This window comes from Medicago sativa, chromosome 7 (assembly GCF_051527215.1).
Source record: "Medicago sativa cultivar Bolivia chromosome 7, Bolivia_mono, whole genome shotgun sequence".
NCBI lineage: Eukaryota > Viridiplantae > Streptophyta > Magnoliopsida > Fabales > Fabaceae > Medicago > Medicago sativa.
The window spans coordinates 61214410-61225889 of record NC_140755.1 but is presented as its reverse complement, the minus strand read 5'-3'; the positions used below and the strand labels follow the sequence as shown (position 1 = coordinate 61225889).

At 35.9% G+C, this 11480-nt stretch overlaps 1 long non-coding RNA gene across 1 annotated transcript; it reads left to right on the top strand.

The window, feature by feature from the left end:
* Positions 1-1260: 1260 nt before the first annotated feature.
* Positions 1261-9960, top strand: LOC146907380 (uncharacterized). Its single transcript, XR_015018875.1, has 3 exons — positions 1261-1880; positions 3639-7936; positions 9695-9960. It is a non-coding gene; the product is annotated as an uncharacterized LOC146907380 (long non-coding RNA).
* The last annotated feature ends 1520 nt before the right edge of the window (positions 9961-11480 follow it).

Sequence of the window (11480 nt, the reverse complement as noted above, 5' to 3'; positions counted from 1 at the left end):
CTCGCCTTACATCTAAAAATGATAGAAATTTCTAAATTGGATGAAGAAAAAAAAATTGCAATGAGACTATGAATGTATTCTATCACTTTGTGTTTGCAAAATTTGTAAGCTTTGATGATGAAATCGAGTTATTTCTTAATATTATATTATTCTATTGTTATTCTTTAAAATTTGTTGTGCCTCATTTTGTACTTTTGCTAAGGTAATAGTTTCATTTTGAATTATTTACAAGTTCAAACCAATTAACCTCTCATTATTGTATTTATAGCAGTAGCATTGACAATAAAATGGTTTCAATGCAAAGATATATATATAGCAGCATGTATTGCAAATAAATAAGGATATAACTTTCTTCCCTTTTAAATTTGAAATCTTAACCATTATTTTTTTTATTTGCATTTCCACATATTTAATGTATTACAGACCAAAATTTGTGCAATATTTTTTTGTTAGCATATATATGTAACTCATTTATCACCCATCAAACTATTCTTCTAACTTTTTTGGTACAAATTATTTTCCAAATTTATCAATCATAAAAATGTCTAATAAGCATACGCATGCCACATTAACATCTCTCCCTTGAGTGTGGGACTCTCTGTATCTACAATTTGATGTGATACCCAAATTAGGTTAGAGACACAACATGGTAAGAAAGATGAGTTGATGGTGGTTTCATATATGAATTATTTTGTTCCTCTCGACCTCTACGCTATTGTTTTTCTTTAAATTAGAAAAAGAAATAAAATGAAAAGTAACACGAGAAAAATGATAGAGAAAAGAATGAGTTGTTAGTAATTTTATGGGTTTGTTGAAAAAGTTGGAGATTATTGCGTAATAATTCTACCAAAATATTATAATTATTAAAAAAAAATATCACGTCAATTTAAAATGTCTAACAAACGTGTGTTTTATCAACTCAACGTAATATATCTACATTTTTGCTTTGTGAGATGCCACTAAAAACCTAAGGTGGATGAATTTTAAACAATAGAGGTTGAATAAAAAAATTATTGCAATGGGCAAAAAAAATTCCACGAAAATTAATGACATCCAAAATATAAACTTTAAACTAAAAAGATTAAAACAGATGGCATCCTAAAACTAAAAACAAATCATTATAATGTTGGAAATTTCAGTGGAGCCTACATATGGAGTTGTATTGACATTAGACTAGGAAAAACCATAAAATGAGATTGGCACCACATCTTCAACCAATATCTTTAGGCACATGTATATGAGTCGTCTCACTTATTCTGTAACATCCCGCTCATCAGCTTAAGGAACTTTATCTGTTAAATGTATCAGAGGACTCAGGTTCATGGAAAGTAAGTTAATGGAAATATTTATTATGCTATGTCAGCTTAATACGAGTTAAGTATCAGAGACGGATGTAGCATGTTTGAGGCAAGGGCAATTTGGTAATTGCGCGGGAAAAGGATATTTATTTGGAAAGGCACCAAAATATCTCACAATTTCTATCCTTTTATCTCTCTAAGTTTGGGAAAGCAATTTTCTCTCCCTCCTCTCTCCATTCTCACGCTCTCTTCCTCTCTTTTCTTCACCAATCCATTCCAAAACTTCTTCCTCTTCATGATCAAGCTTATGTTATGGTACTTCCAAGATCAAGGAACAAATAGAAGCTCTATTTGAGCTTGTTCTTCCACTCTATCCTCATAAGGGAAGAAATCATGAGATTAGGGTTTTGGTTGAAGGAAGCTTGGGTTGGATTAGAGATAAGCTAGCAAGATCATGATGCTTTGGATTGCATGAAAACAACAAGTTTGAGATGGGTTGAATAAAGGAAGCAAGTGAACCAAGGGCTAGAGTTTTGGATTGTTTGAGCTTGGGACATGATGATGCTTCAAGAATCTTGTTAGGTGAGTTCTATAGATAGAGTATCCTACCTTTGGGTTTGATAATCATGTTTTGTGTTAGTTTTGCTTCTATGAAATTTTAGTGAACCTAAAGTCATCCCTTGTTGATTACATGATAAATTGCCATGGAACATGATCTTGTATATGTTTTTGTAAGCTATTTTGAGTACATAAACTTGTTAACAATGTTTGGATTGAGTTGGTGCATTTAGGAGATCAAAATTTGGAGTTTTGGGTCGAAAATGCCAAAAACCCGCAGCCGAAAAACGCAGGTTCGGAGCGCTGCGCCTGTACAAGGGCGCTAGGCGCCCACACACAGGGAGCTAGCGCTAGGCGCCCTGCTCCTGGCGCCAGGCGCCCCAGACAGGGCAACTTTTGTGTTGTTTTGTGTTCGGGTGCTTGGGGTCAGTCGAGTAGGGGTCCGATGCGTTCGTTTTGAAGTATATTTTTGCTGTTTTCACTTATTTTACAACTGGAACAAACTTAACTTGGCTTAATCTTCGAGTTTCTAAATGGCTTGATACTTGGGTTTATGACATTTTCGGTCCTCATAAATTAATGAAAAGATGTACCAATCGTTAATGGAACTTGAATCAAAAGACATGGCAATTTTAACATGTGTCACAAGGATGACTCAAGAGAGTTAAGCATGATGGGGTAGCAATGAACTAAGAAAGGGGAATGTATGTAGAGCCTCGACTTAGCTAGTCGAGAACTAGAAAGATAACAAGAATCCCTAGAATGATAAGACGCGAAGTGTAATCTCTTCGCACATGAGCTAGAATAACTTAGCTAGTACGTAAGTTGTGGATTGATAAGTTATTTCGCTCCACCATGTTAAGTATGAATAAGTATAGATTACCGATAATCGGATCGATCAAGGTTCCGAGGTAAACATGTATGTATGATTATGTTTAACTTATATGCACGACAAGACCATGATTAATATGTGTAGGTGACATGTCTCTTGCTATCCACATCAGGGGGATACAAGGGGTTCTCATAATGAGAACGATTTAAGCCGTAAGGGACCCGCATGTCACTGAGTAAACAAGACGTAGGTGCTCGTGTCTCTTGTTATCCACGCCAGGGGGATACGGGAGGTTCTCGACCTAAGGGGAACGGTTTAAGCCGCAAGGGACCCGCACGACACCGAGGGAGTCCGATGTACGTACATCGGTCATGTATGGGATTGTACTCGGGGTTACTCCACCCGGGACTTTCCGTAAAATGAACTCAGATAATAATTTTTTTGTTCAACGCTAACTTAATGAATGAACTTAGATACGTTTATGTACGATATGATTATGTTATGTTTATGCAAGAATGATTACATATGTGATCAAGTTAAGAGCATCAGATGCTAAGACAAGAGCAAGTTATGTATAGATTAAGTAAAGATCATGATACCGATGACGATCTTAGGTTCCCCTAACCGTCCGGTTTAGAATCGTGCCATGATTATGTTATGTTAGGGCCTCGATACGTAGAGCGTATTCTTGGCAATGCGGTCCTAGACTCCCCCTCAACCGCCATGACACGTATAGGAAGTGAAGCCTATAACAAGTTAAGATAAAACTATGACGGCTCTAGTATGCACTACCGTCTAAGTATGCAAGTCCCCACACACGTATAATCAACCGCCAGGTTGTAATGTAGACACGTGGTGACCGTAGGTTTCCCCTCGAGGTTGCCTATAGCCTAGGATTTAGGGGAACTCACTGAGACATTATGTCTCATCCCAATCCTTATTTGTTTCAGATAAGCAGGATGTTTATGCATGTTCGGAGCCGGATGGATACTACTTCAAGGGTTCGTTCGTGAAGCTGCAGGATGTTATGGACTTCAAGGATGTATTTTTATGTATGGATGAGTTGTATTGTATTATTATTTATACGAACGGAACTTGATGTAAATATTATTCATTCGAAGTTTTTAATTGTTGTATATTTTAATGTATCCAGTACTAATATTAACGCACGTGCCAGACTTTCTAGATACGTCTGGTATGGGTGTTACAATTGGTATCAGAGCAGGTCGATTCAGACCATGCCTTGGGTCATTAAATTACAACAAAGGAAGTGGGACCATTGGGTTCCAGGTAAATGTTCTAGTTGTTGATGTTAGTTGAGCCTGATCAACTCAATTTAACATTCGATGATTAGAATGGATGCCTGAGAGCTGAATAGGACCCAGGAGGAACGAAGTATGTGATGAAGAAGTTTTATCGTGCCAAAAGGTGGCCGGTGAACTAATCAGGTACAAGTGTGAATCCTCTGGGAATGTAAGGCATGTTAAGAAGGGACGTTCCGACAATGTCGGGTAAGATGTTGATGATACTTCATGAACCTGTAAGTGAAGAGATGTTGGAACGGATTTATGATATACTGGAATGATAGTACAAGGTTACAAGATAGGGAGAAGTCAACTTATGTTGACGGAGTCAGCGGCTCTCAGGAACAGTAATATGTAAATGAAGTTAAGGACATGTAGGTTTGTCAAGTTGCGTAAGTGGCAACGTAAAGAGGCAAGTTAATCATAGTGGTGGAAGTTAAGGATTCAAGAGAAAGTTTTATGTTATCAGGAGTAAGACATTGATTTCCGACGTGCCAAGAATTGTATCAAAAAAGGTTGATGTTGCCATGCATATGTTATAGAATATTTTACGACGATAGGAATGAATGATGTGCATTTTATACTTGAGAATAAGAGTTTTATGCAACAAATGTTTTCTGAAAAATACTGTTGGAGAAGCTCACCAATAGTAAGCCTGGGACGAAATTTTTCCGTTTTTTTTGTGAAACCTACTAGTTCGATCCTATGGTTTGCAATGACTATTGGGGAGATGTCTTCACAATAAATTTCACGTGACGAAATTCTTTTAAGACATCAAGTAATGAATGCATATCACCTCCTACAATTTCTAAGGAAAAGGACGTGGACAACCATCAACGAAAACGATACGGTTTAAGGTATTTTTGGAAGTTAATGTGTTGATGTGTCAAGAACAAGCCAAGATCAAGAGTATAGAAGTTCCTGCATTTAGAAGGAAAGTCACCAATGTTTATGCATGAGGTATGATGTAAGAATTAAAGCGGTGCAGAGTTATGAGAAAATCACAAGATTCATCGATTATGTGGAATTATGACGTATCGCTCGAACCTATGTTTTGCTTAATATACTTGCTAGGCTCGATATGATGTTGAAACATAAAGTAAATAATTTAGAAATATTTACGCGTATGGGTCGTTGAAGTTGATATTTCGAAAATTCACGAGATTTTCTAGGAACCGGTTTGCTATGATACTCGTAGAGCGAGCTAGACTTATTATAATCTAGAATTGATGACACGTATGTGCTATCAACTCGTTCTATGAATTTAGAGCAACGGTCGGGGCCAAAACTCAATATATTTATAAAGTAGAAAATTATCAACGTCAATGACTTGTGCGCTAGTTTACGAAGTTTTCTTTAAAAAAAATTAATGAGCAAGCATTGGTATGATTAAGCAAAATATAGTCCGCGAGAATGCGAAGGTGCAAAGATTAAATGTTCAAGAAAGTTATGTTCAAATGCTAGATGGGTTGTTAATGGAAATTGAGTTTACCCGAAAATAAGTTCAGATATGATATGTATGGTAAGTGCAACCAGCAAGAAAGTAAGGTTACCCCCGAGTCAAGTATTATTAGAATAAGATAAACCATCATGAGTTTTGGATTCACAAGACAAGTGTAAGGTTGTGATGTTGGTAAGATCTTGAGAACAGTTCAAGAAGTTAGTATTCAAGTGGTAATTAGGAATATGAAGTCTCAGTCTCTCTAACGGATTAGAGTAATGGTTTAAACCAACCGGTGGGAATCAGAGTAGCGCCATGGGAGCTAATCGTTAATTATGAAACATGGAAATTTTAGTATGTATGAATTTTAGTGAAGAATGTTCGGTTGGTAATGCAAGTTTAGCAGAAGCATCATAAGATAAGTGAGGAGTTCTTGATGTGATAAGTAAGTATGAATGTTTATATAGATAGCATTGGCCAAGGTAAAAGTTTTAAGTATGTGCCATCACTTAAGTAAGATGAAAATGACAAGAATTGCCTTGTATGAATTGGTCAGGATGCACGAAAGATGATAATGGGAAGAATTTATCTTCGAAGTTAAGTATGTTATCATGAAAGGAGATGCAACTCTTGAGTTGTGCAATGAGAATCATACTCTCGTATGCAATACTTGTTGAGTGAAAACGATACTTGTTAAGACATGTTAAGTCATGATTTTAGAACTTTTAAAAGTTAAGATTGGTATTATGGAACTTGGGAACGATGCTTATTTTAAACTCATGGAATTATACATTTTCGAAACTGATGAGATACGTCGTAAGTGAACTCACTTAAGACGTACCAACTTCAGGACCAACTTGTCGTGGACAAGTTTAGGGCGAGTTGTTAAATCTTTTTCAAATATAGAAACTCGTCTGATGGTTCTGTGGTGCTATTACAAATTCAGTTTTGGGAATGATAAAATATTTTAGTTATGTATATATATATATATATTCGTTCCAAGAACCTGAATACCAGAGCTTAAGGAAATTTCTTCAAGAAAGATTCTAGAACACGTATCGTTATCATTTAGCAAGAGATGGCACTTGAAAGTATGTACATGTTATGAAAACGACAATGTTCGTATGAAGCCAATATCATGTGGGATACACGGAATTGTGTTAAGAGTATACGATGTAAGTGCAAGTGGAATTACTAGTAAGTTTCACGAGTATGTGAACCATAATATTGGTTAATGGATTGTCAGATGAAGTGGTGAGTTGATTTCACTTTTTCATGTCAAGCTATATGAGTTACCCATTAATTCGGGTGTGATAAGATGCAATGGAATTGTGATGAAATCATAAGATTTCCTAAGGCTCTGAAAAGAGATAAGAGATTCATGGAATCATTTACATGAGTAATACAAGTAAGAAGCATGTGCCTCAAGGTACAGTAAGATTATGTATTCATGATAAGATGTATGTATGAAATATGTTTTAAAGTTACAAGTAAGCACTGCAGGGCAAACCTGGTTTCCGTAGGATCCCAGTTAAAAGGCAAATCCTGAGTGTTCATGTTTATAAAAAGATACCTATATGAATGGTTTATGTTAAGTGGGTAAGATACGAGTCCGAGACAATAAGTCTGTGTGTAGCAAGGTAAGTTCTGAATCATGATATGATAAGAAAACTCTAAGTTTGGGTAATATTAAAATCAAGAAGGTTATGTTCAGTTGCATATGGGTTAAGAAACAAGATGAGGACATGATACGACGAACTCTATGAGTAAGTATGAATAGAGTATGTATGGCTCAGACCAAAGATGGTAAGTTTCTGTCATGATGATTGGTAGTCGATCTCTAAAATTTCGAGGACGAAATTTCTTTAAAGGGGGTAGAATGTAACATCCCGCTCATCAGCTTAAGGAACTTTATCTGTTAAATGTATCAGAGGACTCAGGTTCATGGAAAGTAAGTTAATGGAAATATTTATTATGCTATGTCAGCTTAATACGAGTTAAGTATCAGAGACGGATGTAGCATGTTTGAGGCAAGGGCAATTTGGTAATTGCGCGGGAAAAGGATATTTATTTGGAAAGGCACCAAAATATCTCACAATTTCTATCCTTTTATCTCTCTAAGTTTGGGAAAGCAATTTTCTCTCCCTCCTCTCTCCATTCTCACGCTCTCTTCCTCTCTTTTCTTCACCAATCCATTCCAAAACTTCTTCCTCTTCATGATCAAGCTTATGTTATGGTACTTCCAAGATCAAGGAACAAATAGAAGCTCTATTTGAGCTTGTTCTTCCACTCTATCCTCATAAGGGAAGAAATCATGAGATTAGGGTTTTGGTTGAAGGAAGCTTGGGTTGGATTAGAGATAAGCTAGCAAGATCATGATGCTTTGGATTGCATGAAAACAACAAGTTTGAGATGGGTTGAATAAAGGAAGCAAGTGAACCAAGGGCTAGAGTTTTGGATTGTTTGAGCTTGGGACATGATGATGCTTCAAGAATCTTGTTAGGTGAGTTCTATAGATAGAGTATCCTACCTTTGGGTTTGATAATCATGTTTTGTGTTAGTTTTGCTTCTATGAAATTTTAGTGAACCTAAAGTCATCCCTTGTTGATTACATGATAAATTGCCATGGAACATGATCTTGTATATGTTTTTGTAAGCTATTTTGAGTACATAAACTTGTTAACAATGTTTGGATTGAGTTGGTGCATTTAGGAGATCAAAATTTGGAGTTTTGGGTCGAAAATGCCAAAAACCCGCAGCCGAAAAACGCAGGTTCGGAGCGCTGCGCCTGTACAAGGGCGCTAGGCGCCCACACACAGGGAGCTAGCGCTAGGCGCCCTGCTCCTGGCGCCAGGCGCCCCAGACAGGGCAACTTTTGTGTTGTTTTGTGTTCGGGTGCTTGGGGTCAGTCGAGTAGGGGTCCGATGCGTTCGTTTTGAAGTATATTTTTGCTGTTTTCACTTATTTTACAACTGGAACAAACTTAACTTGGCTTAATCTTCGAGTTTCTAAATGGCTTGATACTTGGGTTTATGACATTTTCGGTCCTCATAAATTAATGAAAAGATGTACCAATCGTTAATGGAACTTGAATCAAAAGACATGGCAATTTTAACATGTGTCACAAGGATGACTCAAGAGAGTTAAGCATGATGGGGTAGCAATGAACTAAGAAAGGGGAATGTATGTAGAGCCTCGACTTAGCTAGTCGAGAACTAGAAAGATAACAAGAATCCCTAGAATGATAAGACGCGAAGTGTAATCTCTTCGCACATGAGCTAGAATAACTTAGCTAGTACGTAAGTTGTGGATTGATAAGTTATTTCGCTCCACCATGTTAAGTATGAATAAGTATAGATTACCGATAATCGGATCGATCAAGGTTCCGAGGTAAACATGTATGTATGATTATGTTTAACTTATATGCACGACAAGACCATGATTAATATGTGTAGGTGACATGTCTCTTGCTATCCACATCAGGGGGATACAAGGGGTTCTCATAATGAGAACGATTTAAGCCGTAAGGGACCCGCATGTCACTGAGTAAACAAGACGTAGGTGCTCGTGTCTCTTGTTATCCACGCCAGGGGGATACGGGAGGTTCTCGACCTAAGGGGAACGGTTTAAGCCGCAAGGGACCCGCACGACACCGAGGGAGTCCGATGTACGTACATCGGTCATGTATGGGATTGTACTCGGGGTTACTCCACCCGGGACTTTCCGTAAAATGAACTCAGATAATAATTTTTTTGTTCAACGCTAACTTAATGAATGAACTTAGATACGTTTATGTACGATATGATTATGTTATGTTTATGCAAGAATGATTACATATGTGATCAAGTTAAGAGCATCAGATGCTAAGACAAGAGCAAGTTATGTATAGATTAAGTAAAGATCATGATACCGATGACGATCTTAGGTTCCCCTAACCGTCCGGTTTAGAATCGTGCCATGATTATGTTATGTTAGGGCCTCGATACGTAGAGCGTATTCTTGGCAATGCGGTCCTAGACTCCCCCTCAACCGCCATGACACGTATAGGAAGTGAAGCCTATAACAAGTTAAGATAAAACTATGACGGCTCTAGTATGCACTACCGTCTAAGTATGCAAGTCCCCACACACGTATAATCAACCGCCAGGTTGTAATGTAGACACGTGGTGACCGTAGGTTTCCCCTCGAGGTTGCCTATAGCCTAGGATTTAGGGGAACTCACTGAGACATTATGTCTCATCCCAATCCTTATTTGTTTCAGATAAGCAGGATGTTTATGCATGTTTGGAGCCGGATGGATACTACTTCAAGGGTTCGTTCGTGAAGCTGCAGGATGTTATGGACTTCAAGGATGTATTTTTATGTATGGATGAGTTGTATTGTATTATTATTTATACGAACGGAACTTGATGTAAATATTATTCATTCGATGTTTTTAATTGTTGTATATTTTAATGTATCCAGTACTAATATTAACGCACGTGCCAGACTTTCTAGATACGTCTGGTATGGGTGTTACATATTCAACATCTACTCTTCCATCAATTATAGAACTTTAACTCATATTTGATACATTAACATCTCTCCCTCTCTCCCCAAGGGTGCGACTCTCCACATCCATAATTATGTGACATATCCAAATAAGGTCTAACAGAGGTATAATATAGTCACAAAGATGGGTTGGTGGTAATTTAATGGAGGGAGGTTTCTATTTCTTCCTTTGATGAGAAGAGAGAAAGTAAATAAGAAATTATAGAATATAAAAAAATAAATTTGAGATTAAGAGAAATGATATTGGTACAAAAAAAAAACTGTGTGTTTTTTCCATGAGATTACAAGGAATTAAACGAGCTGCTGGTAATTTTACGAGTTTGTTGAATGAGTTAGAGATTTTTGGGGAATTAATTTACCAAAAATACACTCAATTAAAAAACGCCACGACATTTAAAAATGTTTAATAAACATGTATTTTGTCAACTTAGTATAACACATCAAAACATTTCTATGGTTATATCCCATCGAATACCAAAAGTGGAGGAAATTGAAATAATAGAGATTGAAAGATTGAATATAAAGTATTATAGGAAAGCAAATGATATCCAAAAACTTAAATCTCTATTATATATAAATGCCTTATTTTTTTTCAAAAGTACATGTGTCACCTTCTAATTCTAAGGGACATTAATTGTTTCACCATGCCATAAAAATGTACACAAATATTATGCAAGGCAATCCTTATTTATTCATTTCTTTAATTGTTTTTTTTAAAGATATTTATTTCTTTAATTGTTGTTTCTAGATTTGGGTGATGTTGCAAGTGAATAATGTATATATAGAACGGCAATATGATTTTTGTTTTGAATTACATAAAAAACTATATGTGATGGCACATTTATATTTTCAATATTTTAGCATAACTATTCTTTCTTTCCTCGATAATTTTACATAGTATGTTAACCAATTTTTTTTTTGGTTACGTCGTCACCTTTTATTATTTAAACCAATTATAATATCACATGTGTCATCTTTATCTTTATATAATATAAATGTCTTCTTCAAAATTTAAAGTACACCTAACATGTTTATTTGCTAAACGACATTAATTGCTTTCAAGGAAATTTACATGTAGTTACTGATATAAGAAAGTTTTTTTTTTTTTTTTTTGTGGTGGTGATATAAGAAAAGGTTTAGTTGCGCATAAAAAACATTGATAAGCAAAACGTTTTTATTTATATATTAAGAAATGTTTAATTGGGCTGAAAAGTCAATGGTTAAGTTCACACACACATATATAGCAAAAAACGTGTTAGATGAGAATGGATTTATACATTAATCAGGCACATTCTTTTTTTTTCTTTATTTTACACATATTTAATAAATCAGTGCCACAAATTTTGGATCTATACATAGTAGTGAGATGGTTGAATTTTTTTCCTATAAATAACCATTATACTTTCACCTGTTCTCGCATCATTTCGACATTCAATCAAAGAATTATAATTCTATCATAATTTTCAGTTTTTCATGTTTTTTTTCTTCTTCAGTTT